General features: G+C 36.7%; 1 long non-coding RNA gene across 1 annotated transcript in view; it reads left to right on the top strand.

Annotated features, from left to right (window-relative positions):
• LOC311584993 overlaps nt 1–196 on the top strand; it is an 88623-nt gene extending 88427 nt beyond the window's left edge. Inside the window, exon 3 of the long non-coding RNA XR_014775075.1 lies at nt 128–196. This is a non-coding gene — a long non-coding RNA (uncharacterized lncRNA). The remainder of the gene's footprint in view (nt 1–127) is intronic.
• Nucleotides 197–12737: the final 12541 nt, after the last annotated feature.

Below are 12737 nucleotides of genomic sequence, written 5' to 3'. Positions count from 1 at the left end.
TGGATAATTTCCTATCCATTGGCTAGATCTGAGTAGAGGTTCAATAATTACTGCATATATTGTCCTGCAGTAGTTTGAGCAGACCTCCCTGGGTACAGATCCACCTATCATGATTTTCTACTTGTAGGTTTCTAGGACCTTCTGGATTCTTCTATTTCCACATTCTCTCATCCTTCTCTCACCTACAGTCCCAAGAGGAAATCCCTGCATATATCCCAATATCCTGGTAAGTGAAGACTTTCATGGGACATCCCTTTTGGGCTAGTGTTTGATTATAAGTGAGTATATATCATGTGAGTCTTTCTGAGTCTGGGTTAACTCACTCAGTGTGATCATTTCTAGTTTGATCCATTTGCCCTCAAATTTCAGGATTTTCTTGTTTTTAATAACTGAGTAGTATTCCATAGTGTATATGTACCACAGTTTCTTTATCCATTCTTCTATTGAGGGACACTTGGGCTGTTTCCATGTTCTGGCTATTATGAATAAGGCTGCTATGAACATGGTTGAGCAAATTTTCTTGCTGTGTGCTGGAGCATCTTCTGGGTATATTCCAAGGAGTGGAATAGCTGGGTCTTGAGGAAGCCCTATTCCCATTTTTCTGAGATAGCACCAGATAGATTTCCAAAGTGGTTGTACTAGTTTGCATTCCCACCAGCAATGAAGGAGTGTTCCTTTCTCCCCACATCCTCACCAGCATGTGGTGTCACTTGAATTTTTGATCTTAGCCATTCTGATGGGTTTAAGTGTTTCTCAGTGATTCGATATTTGTCTGTTGTAAATTCTCTGCTTAGTTCTGTACTGCATTTTTAATTGTATTATTTGGTTTGGTGGTGTTTAATATCTTGAGTTCTTTATATATTTTGGATATTATCCTGTTGTCAGAGGTGGGATTAATGAAGATCTTTTCCCAGTCTGTAGGCTGTCGTTTTGTTCTGTTGACAGTGTCCTTCACCTTACAGAAGTTTTTCAGTTTCACAAGGTCCAATTTATTAATGGTTGATCTTAGGGCCTTAGCTGTTGGAATTCTGTTCAGGAAGTTGTCTCCTGTTCCAATGATCTCAAGGCTATTTCCTACTTTTTCTTCTATCATATTTAGTGTGTCTGGTTTATGTTGAGAACTTTAATTCATTTGTACTTTAGTTTCATGCAGGGTGATAGATATGGATCTATTTTCATTTTTTACATGTAGCCATCCCGTTAGACGAGCATCATTTGTTGAAGATGTTATCTTTTTTCCATTGTACATATCTGTCTTCTTTGTCAAAAATCAAGTATCCAGGGGTATGTGGGTTTATTTCTGGGTCTTTGATTCAATTCCATTGATCACCCAGCCTATTATTATGCCAGTACCATGTTAGTTTTTATTACTGTTGCTCAATAGTACAGCTTGAGCTCCTGGATGGAGATCCAGAAGATCTTTTATTATACAGGATCTTTTTATCTCTTCTGGGTTTTTATTTTTGTTTTTCTATATGAAGTTGAGAATTGACCTTTCAAGGCTGATAAAAAATTGTATGCATATTTTGATGGGAAGTGCAATGAATCTGTAGAATGCTTTTGGTAAGATTGCCATTTTTACTATGTTGATTCTCCCAATCATTCCAACTTCATAAATCTTCAAATTCTTCCAGACTCAGAAAGACACACATGGAATATACTCACACATAAGCGGATATTAGCCACATAATACAGGATAACTACACTTCAACACAGAGACTGAAACATCAACCAAGGACCATGTATGATGTGGACCCATACCTTCTGCTTAGCTGTAGTAGCACAGTCTCCTTGTGGGTCCCATGTGTGGAGAGTAGGGACTAATTCAGACATGCACTCTGGCCACCGAATTTAGATCACTTCCACTTGGTAGGGTGGCCTTGTCAGGCTACAGAGGAAGGTTACAGGTAGTACAGATGAGACTTAATAGGCTGAGGTTAGATGTTAGGAGAGGAGGGCTTCCCTTTCTGAGGACTAAGGGAGGGAGGGAGAAGGGATGAGGGAGGGATGGGATATCAGGAGAGAATGAGGGAGGGGGATACAGGAGGGATGAGAAGAATTTAAACTGCAGAAAAAGCAGGTAACTTATATTGCTAATCTCACTATATGGAAATAGCTCTGATATGTCTGAGACATGAATGTCTAGGCATAGACAATGCTTCTTTTTGGCTACATAATCCCTATGAATTACTATTAGATGCCATTCTCCATATGGTATGAATAAAGATTTACAGATGTCCTTTTTTTCTGCTCATACAAAGAGCAGAAAACCAGCCTTAATTGTTCTGTGCATCATGCACACCTTATACACTTATAATTTTAGGACTGTATTATGCTTGTGAGAAAGTATATGCTTTCAGAACAAAAGAACCAGACACTGACATTGAATCAGACCTGGCAGGATGTATTCCTCTCAGCATACTGGTCACTGACATCTTGTATCCTTCATTTTCCAGCACCAAGTGCTTCAATTGTTTGTCATCAGATCAAGACAGTTCTCAGGACACTTTCAAAGAAATCTTTCAATCCCGATTGGTCCAGTATATGAGATTGTCCCATACAGGACTCTAAATAAGACTGGTATTTCTCAACATTTAGAAACTGGACCACAAGTGCTATTCCTAGCTTATTTATCCATTTCCCCAATTTTATTTGGGCCCCTACAAAAGTATTATTAATCCCAAATTAGCCTGAAGAAACCTTAAGAGAACGATACCCCATTTCCTTTAAGGGGAGCCAAGTAGGATTTTGGTTGCTCTCTTGGGCTATAGGGGGTTATTATTAATGGGAGTTGGTCTTATTTAGAAAGAAAACAAGGTTAGACTCGGCGATATCTGTCTTTTCCTTTATCTTACACTCTTAAGTTTGGAGATAGAGGATGAAAAGAAAGAAGGGGGAATATAGAAATATATAGGGAAGATAGACCAAAAAGTAGATTAGTGAATCTACTCCCCAACTTAATGCCTCATTTGTTACTTGCAAGGTTATTTTTAATTCATTGGTATAGAAAATTTTTATATAGATGCAAAATAAGTTTAATTTTAGATACAGTGGGTATAGAAATCAAATGTAAGATTATTCTTGACACACACACTATACATTCAGATTTTTAGATGTACCAAGATAGGAAAGATGTTTTGTTCAAGGCTGTTAAATACAAATAACTAAATCACTAAAAATGTATCCTTAATATAATTCCTGATTGTGTTATGGTTCTTCTTGCTATCAGTAGCTTATTGTATATATGTGTTATAATATAAGTATATATGTAAAACATTTAAAATTTTTAATTAAAAAAAAAGGAAGGCTTGATTATAAAACCAAACTATCTGATCTTCAATGCCCCTCAGAGACTTGAGAAAGAATAAAACTTAAATACCCGAGTGAACCAGCAGTGCAGGTTAGCAGCTTCCAAAATGAACAAATTGACTGAGACCGTTTACTGCCTGAACAGTCACCCAATATTCTATAAATTTGGAGCCTCATCTTTGGCCTTCTGAACAATATCTTTGCCAGACTTATTTGCAAGGCAGGGACTATAGAAGACTTGCTTACCCTGTCTTGGCAGAGTGTGGCTATCAACTCTGCCTCCATCTAAGGTGCCCAGTTTTAGGCAGAATTCTGTTTCTGGCAGGAATTAGGACATTTTGCCCAGTGGCTGGTTTGCCACATTTGAAGCCATCTCCATAAGGAGGCTCTTTGATGCTCATCATTTTCTTTGAGCTTGGCTGGGTGTTGGCAGGAGTTAACTTGTCTTGTTTGTCAAAGAAACTTTAGCATTATAAAAGCATCTTTAAATGCCATATTCTGTGTGTCTCTGAGACTTTTGAAGACCTTATTTAACTATTTACTACGTATATCGATAGAGTCATATCTCTCTGTTAGACTTAGGATATGTATTCTTGTGCTAGAATCTGAAAAGTATTTGACATGCCCATGTTTTGTATCAATATACTAAATTCTATACCAATGACTTAGGCATAACCTTCATTATAAGTAACAATTAAGGCCTAGAGTTAAGGAATAGGTTCAATCATGTAGCTGTTTTTCTATCCTCCCTCTATGTTTTGTAATCAAGTTTAGTTGGTTACAAGATAAGATCTTTTTAGATCAAGATAAAGGAGTTAAGTTATTAGAGTTGAGATAGGATAGATATTGCATTTCATTCAGAAATTTAGACCTAACAAGACAGGAGAGACACTTACTTCAAACTTGACAAATACAAATAGCCAAACCCCTATGAATGTAACATTTATAGAACTCATGATTGTCACATGGTTCTCCTTGCTGTAGGTAGTTTGTTTTATACATGTGTAACAAAATATGTCTATCTGAAAAATAAAGAAATGCAAATTTCCATACAAATTCAATAAACACGTAGTTAATATTGTCTAAGGACCAGACAGATATTTTTGCTTTGAGATAAAGAAAAACAATCCACTTGTCTTGCATCTAAGAGTTCAATGACAGAGGTAACATTGATGATCAAATCATAGTATGGGTAAAAATACAATCGTGAAATTTCAGTCAGTGACACTAAAATGATATACATATTAATATGGGAGATTAAAATGAAACTTTATTCTAACCAGTGAGAGTTCAAATCAAAATTACAAAGAAAAGGCAATAACACTCAATATGTTGAAAATTGAATAGAATTTACCTATTTGAAAAAGGAAGAGAATCCACAATCCAAACGAGCTCATTTATCCTATTACAGAATTTTTCACTCTAAACTAACTTAAACATATAATTTCTTCCATAGTTAGTTTGTAATTTGGATATGTTAATAAATGCATGAAGGATTTTGGATGAGACTATAACAAAAATTCTAAAATTCTTCCGAAAGAACAAATAGAATGAAAGTTACTAAGAAAAATCAAAATGTAAGAAAATACATATTTGGCAATGACTTACCAATTTATTTTCAGTGACATCTCAGTCATTGAACTATACTGGTGGACTTCTGTCAGAAAACAGATTAACAGGACAGTAATCTGACAGAAGAAAAGAAGGAAGACTGGGAACTCCATACTGAGGAGGAGGGAGGCGAATACAGAAGAAGGTGGGAAAAGGAGAATCATGATACAACTGATACCTGATAGGAAAAATAGGGAAAGAGGGCTCCTTGGGAAAGGGGAAAGACCTGGAGGGAGTGAATTAAAATAACAATATAGATTTCTAAAAACGCCACTAGGAATCATACTGTTAACTGTTTACAAAACAAGCAAACATAATATGCATGTAACTCAGTGTATGCATGTACATGTATAGCTTTAATGGCCTCTTCTCATTTGAGATGATGACACTTTTTCTAAGAGGCCACCTAGCCAAAACCCTAATATAAGACATGAGAAGCCTTCTCTAGAGTTGTTGGCCAGGGATGCCTAAGAATCTCCCAAAACATGTAGCAAAAATTGTGCTGCCCTTGCTTACCTATAAGAGGTGGATGATAAGTCCCTATTGTGAAGACACTATACACTATACACTATACACTATATACTTCAGAAACAGGACCCAGAGGCCTGGAGCTGGAGCTGATCTCAATGCCCCTTTCTGACGTCTACCTTTCATGGTACCAGAAGGTACCATTCAAGAAGTCAAAGGAGGTAGACAACCAATGGTCCCACCCAGATATGACACCTGTGAACCACATCAATATCTAGCATGCCACAGTAACACTATGGGTGTGACAGTGGCATACATACCTTGTTGGTAACCAAGAGTCCTCTAGTGGATTTAAGACCCTCAACAAGGGTACCATACCTGCTTCTGGAAACCTAGATACCACTCAGTGCTAAGACAATCATGGTTATTGGAGGATAATCTATAAGCATAGTCTACTAAACCATCATAAACCCTCACTACAGTCTACCCACAGATTACACACACAGATAAGTGTAGTCTTCACTCCTCATTAAGAAACTTTCTGTTCGCAACAGGCAAAGACCACTACAGAAAAACACAACTAATCAAAATCCGGAGTTGTGGGTCTTAGTCTCAGTCGATACATCTACAAAACACTCCTGCACCCTAGGCTCTGACAAAAATGTAGAAGAGGATTTTAAAGTATTGTTAAGCCAGAGCATCAGAGACTTTTCTGTGATTGTGTCTGGAAACATAAGGTGCTATACTTGTAAAGTCCCACCAACATTACCACCCAAACATGAACATAACAAGGATGACAACTACTAGTATTCCAAACTGTGCTGTGAAAAGCCTGCTAGGCCTCAACCATACACAAAGAGCTACAGGGTACTGAGTAAGTCTACGTGGCCCTCACTAGGGAAGAGAATGCCAACTAGTTGTCTAACACCAAACTGTCAGTCCTGAAAACATACACACGAGTAACATTATATAAGCTCAACAAGTTACATTTGTGAGTATATATGTATATACGAATACATATATATGCCATAACAATTGATGGAAAAGAAGTCATGAATTTGAAGGATAGCAAAGAATCATATACAGGAGGGTTTAAGGGGAAAAAGGGAAGTGAGAAATATTGTAATTAGAATACATTTTTGTTTTTCTTGTGAAACTAGCTGAAATTTTTTTATTTTAGTTTTGCTCAGAGATACACTTTTATTTTTTTCCTTTATTAATTTATTCTTGTTACATCTCAATGGTTATCCCATCTTTTTTTAAATGGCACTTTCAGTTATTAAAAAGAGGAAAATGTGCCACCTCTGGTGGCTCAAGCTGGTAGGATTTGCTGAAGAAGGCAGAGGCAGGAAGATCTGGTGTTCAAGACCAGCCTGGGATACATGTTTTTGTTTGTTTGATTGTTTGTTTTTTTACCCCATACAAGGAAAACACTACACCTACATGAACAATGAAACCATTCACACCCACTAAAATAAAAAGAGGAAAATATAAAGGCCAGTGTTATTATTATTTTATAAATAAGTTGAACATGGTGGTGATAATAATAGTTGTTCACTTGAAAAATAATAGTTTTAAATATTGGACCTATGGGACAAAGTTAATTCTGGTGAAATTGAATGTCAAAGCAAATAGGCATACCAACTACAAAAACACCACCAAAACAAAATCAACTAAACATAAAGCCAGGAAGAATATGGGGCAAATTTTGTCTAATTATAAATAAGAGATAACTTCTTTCTTTTCAAGAAAGGGTTTCTCTTTTAGTCCTGGCTTTCCTGGACTCACTTTGTAGACCAGGATGACACTGAACTCACCCTGTCTCTCCCTCCTGAGTACTGGGATTAAAGGCATGTGCTACCATGCTCAGGGTAAATAAGAGAAAGCTTTAAGAATCAAATAGTAGAAGGCTTCATAATGGAAAAATATAAAGTTCACTACTTGATAATAAAAGTGTTTTCCTCCAAATCTCAAACAAAACAAAAATACAAGAGAGTAACAAAAATATTATCTGAAAAAAATGACATGTTTTTCTTGTTGCAAGCAAAAAAATCATTTTGGAACAAAGCCTAGACTCTACAACTTTTCTGAGAAGCATAATATATGAACAAATAATAGTACGAGGGGACAAAGAGATGAATGTACACAGTAATCAATCCAATGCTAATTAAAAGTTGATTTTTGAGCACCCCATTTCTAGGTGATAGTACAGCCACCCCCATCCCTGGATGTTCATGGTGGCCACCTGGGAGAGACAGGTGAGACCTCTATGCACCACCCCTTCCTGCATAGACTCCTGGGCAAGTACAGCAGCGGTGAGCCATGCCTTCCACCCTGCCTGCTCTATCTTCTGAATCACAGGGCCATCAGGGACCACAAGGTAATATTCATCCCACCCGCCAACCGGCCCGCTGGTTGCTCTAAAACACTTCCATTGAGAGATAAACTACAGCTTCTCCTCCACACTTTATATTCTGGCCCACAACTGGGCCTAAGTTACCTGATGCCTGCCAATACCAAAGACAATAAGATGACTAAAGGCTAGGATAAGAACACCAATAAGAGCCAGGGCAATATGGCAAGACCAGAATGCAGCTATCATACTGTAGTAAGTGCAGGAAATCTTAACACACTTGAAACAAGAAAATGACCTTAAATCCAATCTTATGAAGATGATTGATAGGGATAAAATGAATAAATCTCTTAAAAATTACAGGAAAATACAATAAAACAGAAGCCTTTAAGTGGAAAATGAAGAAATCCCTTAAAGAAATATAGAACAACACAATTAAATAGATGAAGGAAATGAATAAAACTGCCCAAGACTTGAAAATGGGAGTAGAAGCAATAAAGAAAACACAATCTGAGAGACTCCTAGAGATGGAAAACCTAGGGGAGAGAAGAGAAAAAACAAATGTAAGCATCACCAACAAAGTCCAAGAGATGAAATAAAGAATCTCAGGTGTAGAAAATATAATAGAAGAAACTGATACATCAGTCAAAGAAAATGATGAATCCAAGAAATCTCTCTCTCCCTCCCTCTCTCTCCCTCTCTCTCCCTCTCTCTCTCTCTCTCTCTCTCTCTCTCTCTCTCTCTCTCTCTCTTCTCTCTCTCTCTCTCTCTCTCTCTCTCTCTCTCTCTCTCTCTCTCTCTCTCTCTCTCTCTCTCTCTCTCTCTCTCTCTCTCTCTCACACACACACACACACACACAGAGACAGAGACAGAGACAACTGGCAATACCAAAAAGAAAAGGTTGTATCTTTTAACCAAATATTCTTTTAGAACACTGTACAGAGATGCATGCCTCAAATTCCATTCTACTTTCTCAGTTCTAAGAGTTTATAATTTCTCTAATGAAAATCTTTTTCCTGGCATTCTTGTTCTCATCTATTAATCATTCCACAGTTCTAATGTCACATCTACATTTCACATCTGATCATATTTTTCTTCATCTTCAATGTGTTATGGCCAGTCTATTTATCTATGTATTCCAGCATAGTACATTATCAGAAACTATTGTTACAGAAAAAAATGTCTCTTCTTGAGCCCCAATAGATTAGTCTTGTACATTTGTTCCCATGTGACATTCAGTGAGATGAGTGGTGATCATAAATAGATAGTTGTCCCTATTGCTGAAGAAACCACTCTTTTTGGATGTAGAACAAAAGGAAGTCAAACTCTCACTGACCCATGAAGCTCTTCTTGCTGCTTCTCTTACACAGACCCTGCAGGGGCCTTGAAGCTGAAGTGAACCTATTGATATTTTTCTGTGAACTATATTCTAACTATTTTGTTTATATATATATATATTTGTGATGCTCCCAATATTAGTCAAAGAAGCTGTTTTTAGCAGTGAATGGTGGTTAATGAAGAGACCCATGTCTGTTGAATATTCTGAGTATAAATAACTCTGAGGATAAAGGGTGAGGAGCAATAGAGGGAGTTGGAGGAAAATAGTGAGGGACACACAGTAGCTTCTTCCTAATACTGGAACCTTGGCTATCATGGCTAGAATGCTTGAAAACAGACTCAGAATTCAAGTGAGGTATCTACACATAGTTTTTGAATTATGCTCTTAGCCATGTCTAAACAATGATAAATCAGAAACCAAGCTTTTCTTTAACACAGAGATGCCTGAAATGCAAGAAGGAGCTTTATAGAAGATGAGGTAGGTGTGTGGGTGAACGGGTAGTGGGCACCTCTGGAGCAGCTCAACAAAGACATTTACTGTTCTCTATGCTCAGCTGATTCTCCAAATGAGCATCTGAAGAATACACTCTTGTCTCAGTGCCTGTGTGGTCTCAGAGCTGATCCAGTGGGTACTTGGTACTATTGTGGGGACAGAAGGAAGAGGGTGAGTAATGGAAAGTCAGTCATCTCATATCACACATGAAAACTAAATTAAAAGTAATATAGACCTAAATTGACAGTATGATGGGAAATTTTAAAAAAAGAAAAAAAAGTGTTTGTGGCCTTGTTGCATGTAAGCTTTTAGAACAATAAACAAACAAACAAAAATGAATGTGAACTATTGAAAAAAACCAACCAAACAAAAATACAGATGAATGGGCTTCACAAAAAACTGAGAGCTGGATCTTTGAAAGACACAGTTAGGGAAATAAAAATACAAGTGTGTATATTTGGTGTATGTCTCTGTGTGTGCATATGTATGTGTGTGTGTGTGTGTGTGTGTGTATGTGTGTGTGTGTGTGTGTGTGTGTGTGTGTGTGACAAAAGACTTGTATTCTGCAAACAAAGAGCTCATGCAAATGTTGCATATCAGTAAAATTTTAAAAGTTAGGAAAATACTTGATTAAATACTTCACTAATTAAAATCACAGTGGGACATGAGAAGACATCCTCCTCCAAGGCTACAATTATAATGACCAAAATAACAAGCATTGGGAAGACACTGGAAAAAAAACTGATAAAAACCCATTGGTAATACAAAGATACTACTTTGAAATACTGCCAGTTTGCTATCTTTTAATAAAGTTAAGCATATACTTAATACTATGGCACAATCCCAGACTTCTGTACTTACACAAGGAAAATTAAACTGAAATTATGTCACATAAGCTCCAAGCATTTCATAGTGACACTAGGTTCCCAAGGCTATGTGAAACATTATAACAGAGTTAGTAACATAGAACCACAGACATGTTTTCTGTTCATGCTCTAGCTTTGAAATCAAGATATTTTCTCTGGGGTGTGCCTGAAGAGTTCCCTCTTCCCTGCCTTGCTATTGTTTGGCAGCAACCACTGGAAATCTTTGGCTTTTTAAATACATCCCTGCAAAGTTTACTTCTGTTTTTATATTACCTTGTGGACATGGCTGCAGTTCTGTGTCCCTCTTTGTTTTATAATGACATTAGTCGTATCAGATTTAAGCCCATTTGACCCAACATAATATCTTTTTACTTGATCATATCTAAAAAATTCTGTTTCCAAATAAAGTCATATTCTGATATTGTGGGAAGATGCGAACTGTTCAGGAACACCATTCTACCCAGCATTATTGACTGCTTAAATTCACATCTATATGCCAACATCACAAAGAATATGGACTTAGCCAGCATTAATTTTAGATTCCATTTAAATGTCACTTCAAAAAAAGTTTTCAGATCTGTTTATCTAAACCATCAAAATTAAGTATGAATGAAACTATGGGTATGGTTCACCATGGGACACAGTTGCTTTTCACCTGCCAACCTGAGGACCTTGTAGGACAAGCATCACTTCCCCAGTACAATGGTGGGGCAGGCCTAGGGCCATTGATACATTATTATCTGACAAGGAAGGAACAGAAAGAAAAGTAGGGCATTTTGTTTCAAACAAGTTCAAAATATGATTAATTTTCAAGGCCTAACAATAGCCTCTGTGACTCCATGCTTTATTCTCTTTGGTAGCTCTGCTCTGTGAATGCTGTGCTTCCCCTCCCAATAACCAGCTTGCACATTGTGGGTGAGAAAACATGTCCACTTCCACAGGTGTACTTGCCAGCATCTCCTCTTCATGTAAGTCTGCTCTCAGAATCTTCCAGATATTTTTTATTCATTATCTTTAGTTTCAACCCTATGTTTGAGCTCAAATTTTGAAGTTTGGATATATAAAGAGGCCAAATTCCATCATTAAATACCAGCACAAACAACAGACACTAGAAACAGAACTATATCACTCCTGAATATATGAACATTACATTTATATGCTCAAAAAGATAACAACAACCATAAAAGTTCTTTGTCTACCCAACACCTCAGCTTTTGTTATATACTTTGCTTTTAAAATCATTACTTCCTCAATGAATCTTAGGAACCCATTACAAATCATAGCGCCAATAGTTTGACTCTATGCTCTAAGCAGTATATTGTCCTTAGAAGGCTGTAAGCAAATCATTCTTTATTTTCTGACTGAACAGAAACAAGAAGTAGAGAAACATTGACATATCTGAAGTATGGAAAATATACTTAGTAAACAATGAATATCTCACATCCTTTCCTCTCATCCTTATTTCTATCTGTTCATTTGTGGGTAGACTTCAATTTTTATACACACATAAATGAGTACACATGCACACATAATCGCTGGTGTGGGCACACAAATATCATGTGAAATAATCCATTTTTATTGTTTGCTTTTTATCATTTTCCTGTGAAGAGACAATATTCATTTCATTTTGTGGGAAAAGTTTAAATGTTACCATTCATTAATTTGTTTGACAAATATTTATCGAATGTTTCCTAGGTTCTAGCACTATATCAAATAGCAGAGAAAGATTGGCTGGATGCCCCAGTCATCTTAGTCTAGTAGGGATTATTTGCAAATATTTTAATTAGGATAATACATATAAGTGTGTGTATACACACCCTGTTCCATACATATACATATATATATGTATATGTATATATGTATAAAGTATATATGATTATTTAGACACACTTTAAGGAAATTATAACCATAAGCTATTCTGAAATTGGAAAGGTAGACTAGCAGGATTGGGATCCAAGACAGAATTTATTTTGTGATTCAAGTCTAAATTTAGTCTAGAGGCAGAATGCTTTCTTCCTGGAAGATATCAGTCTCCTACTTTATACATCCTCAGCTGATTGGCTGATGCCTAACCATACTGGGGGCTGTCCACTGTATATGATGTCCCCTGACTACCTCGTGACCCACCACTTAGTTCTTCTGTCTTCTTTCCCTTCCTAGCTCTTTCTATTCAGTTTTAAGTTAATAATTTTTTACATTGAAATTTCTCTGCTAAAAGAATTGGCATATTTTGTACCTTCTTCACCAATCCCTGACAGAAACATAATTATATTTCCCCTTTTATATCAAATGGAGATGG

This window comes from Acomys minous (assembly GCF_964271855.1).
Source record: "Acomys minous genome assembly, chromosome: 2".
Classification (NCBI taxonomy): Eukaryota; Metazoa; Chordata; class Mammalia; order Rodentia; family Muridae; genus Acomys; species Acomys minous.
Note: the sequence above shows the minus strand (reverse complement) of the source record. Positions and strands in the feature narration are given on the sequence as shown.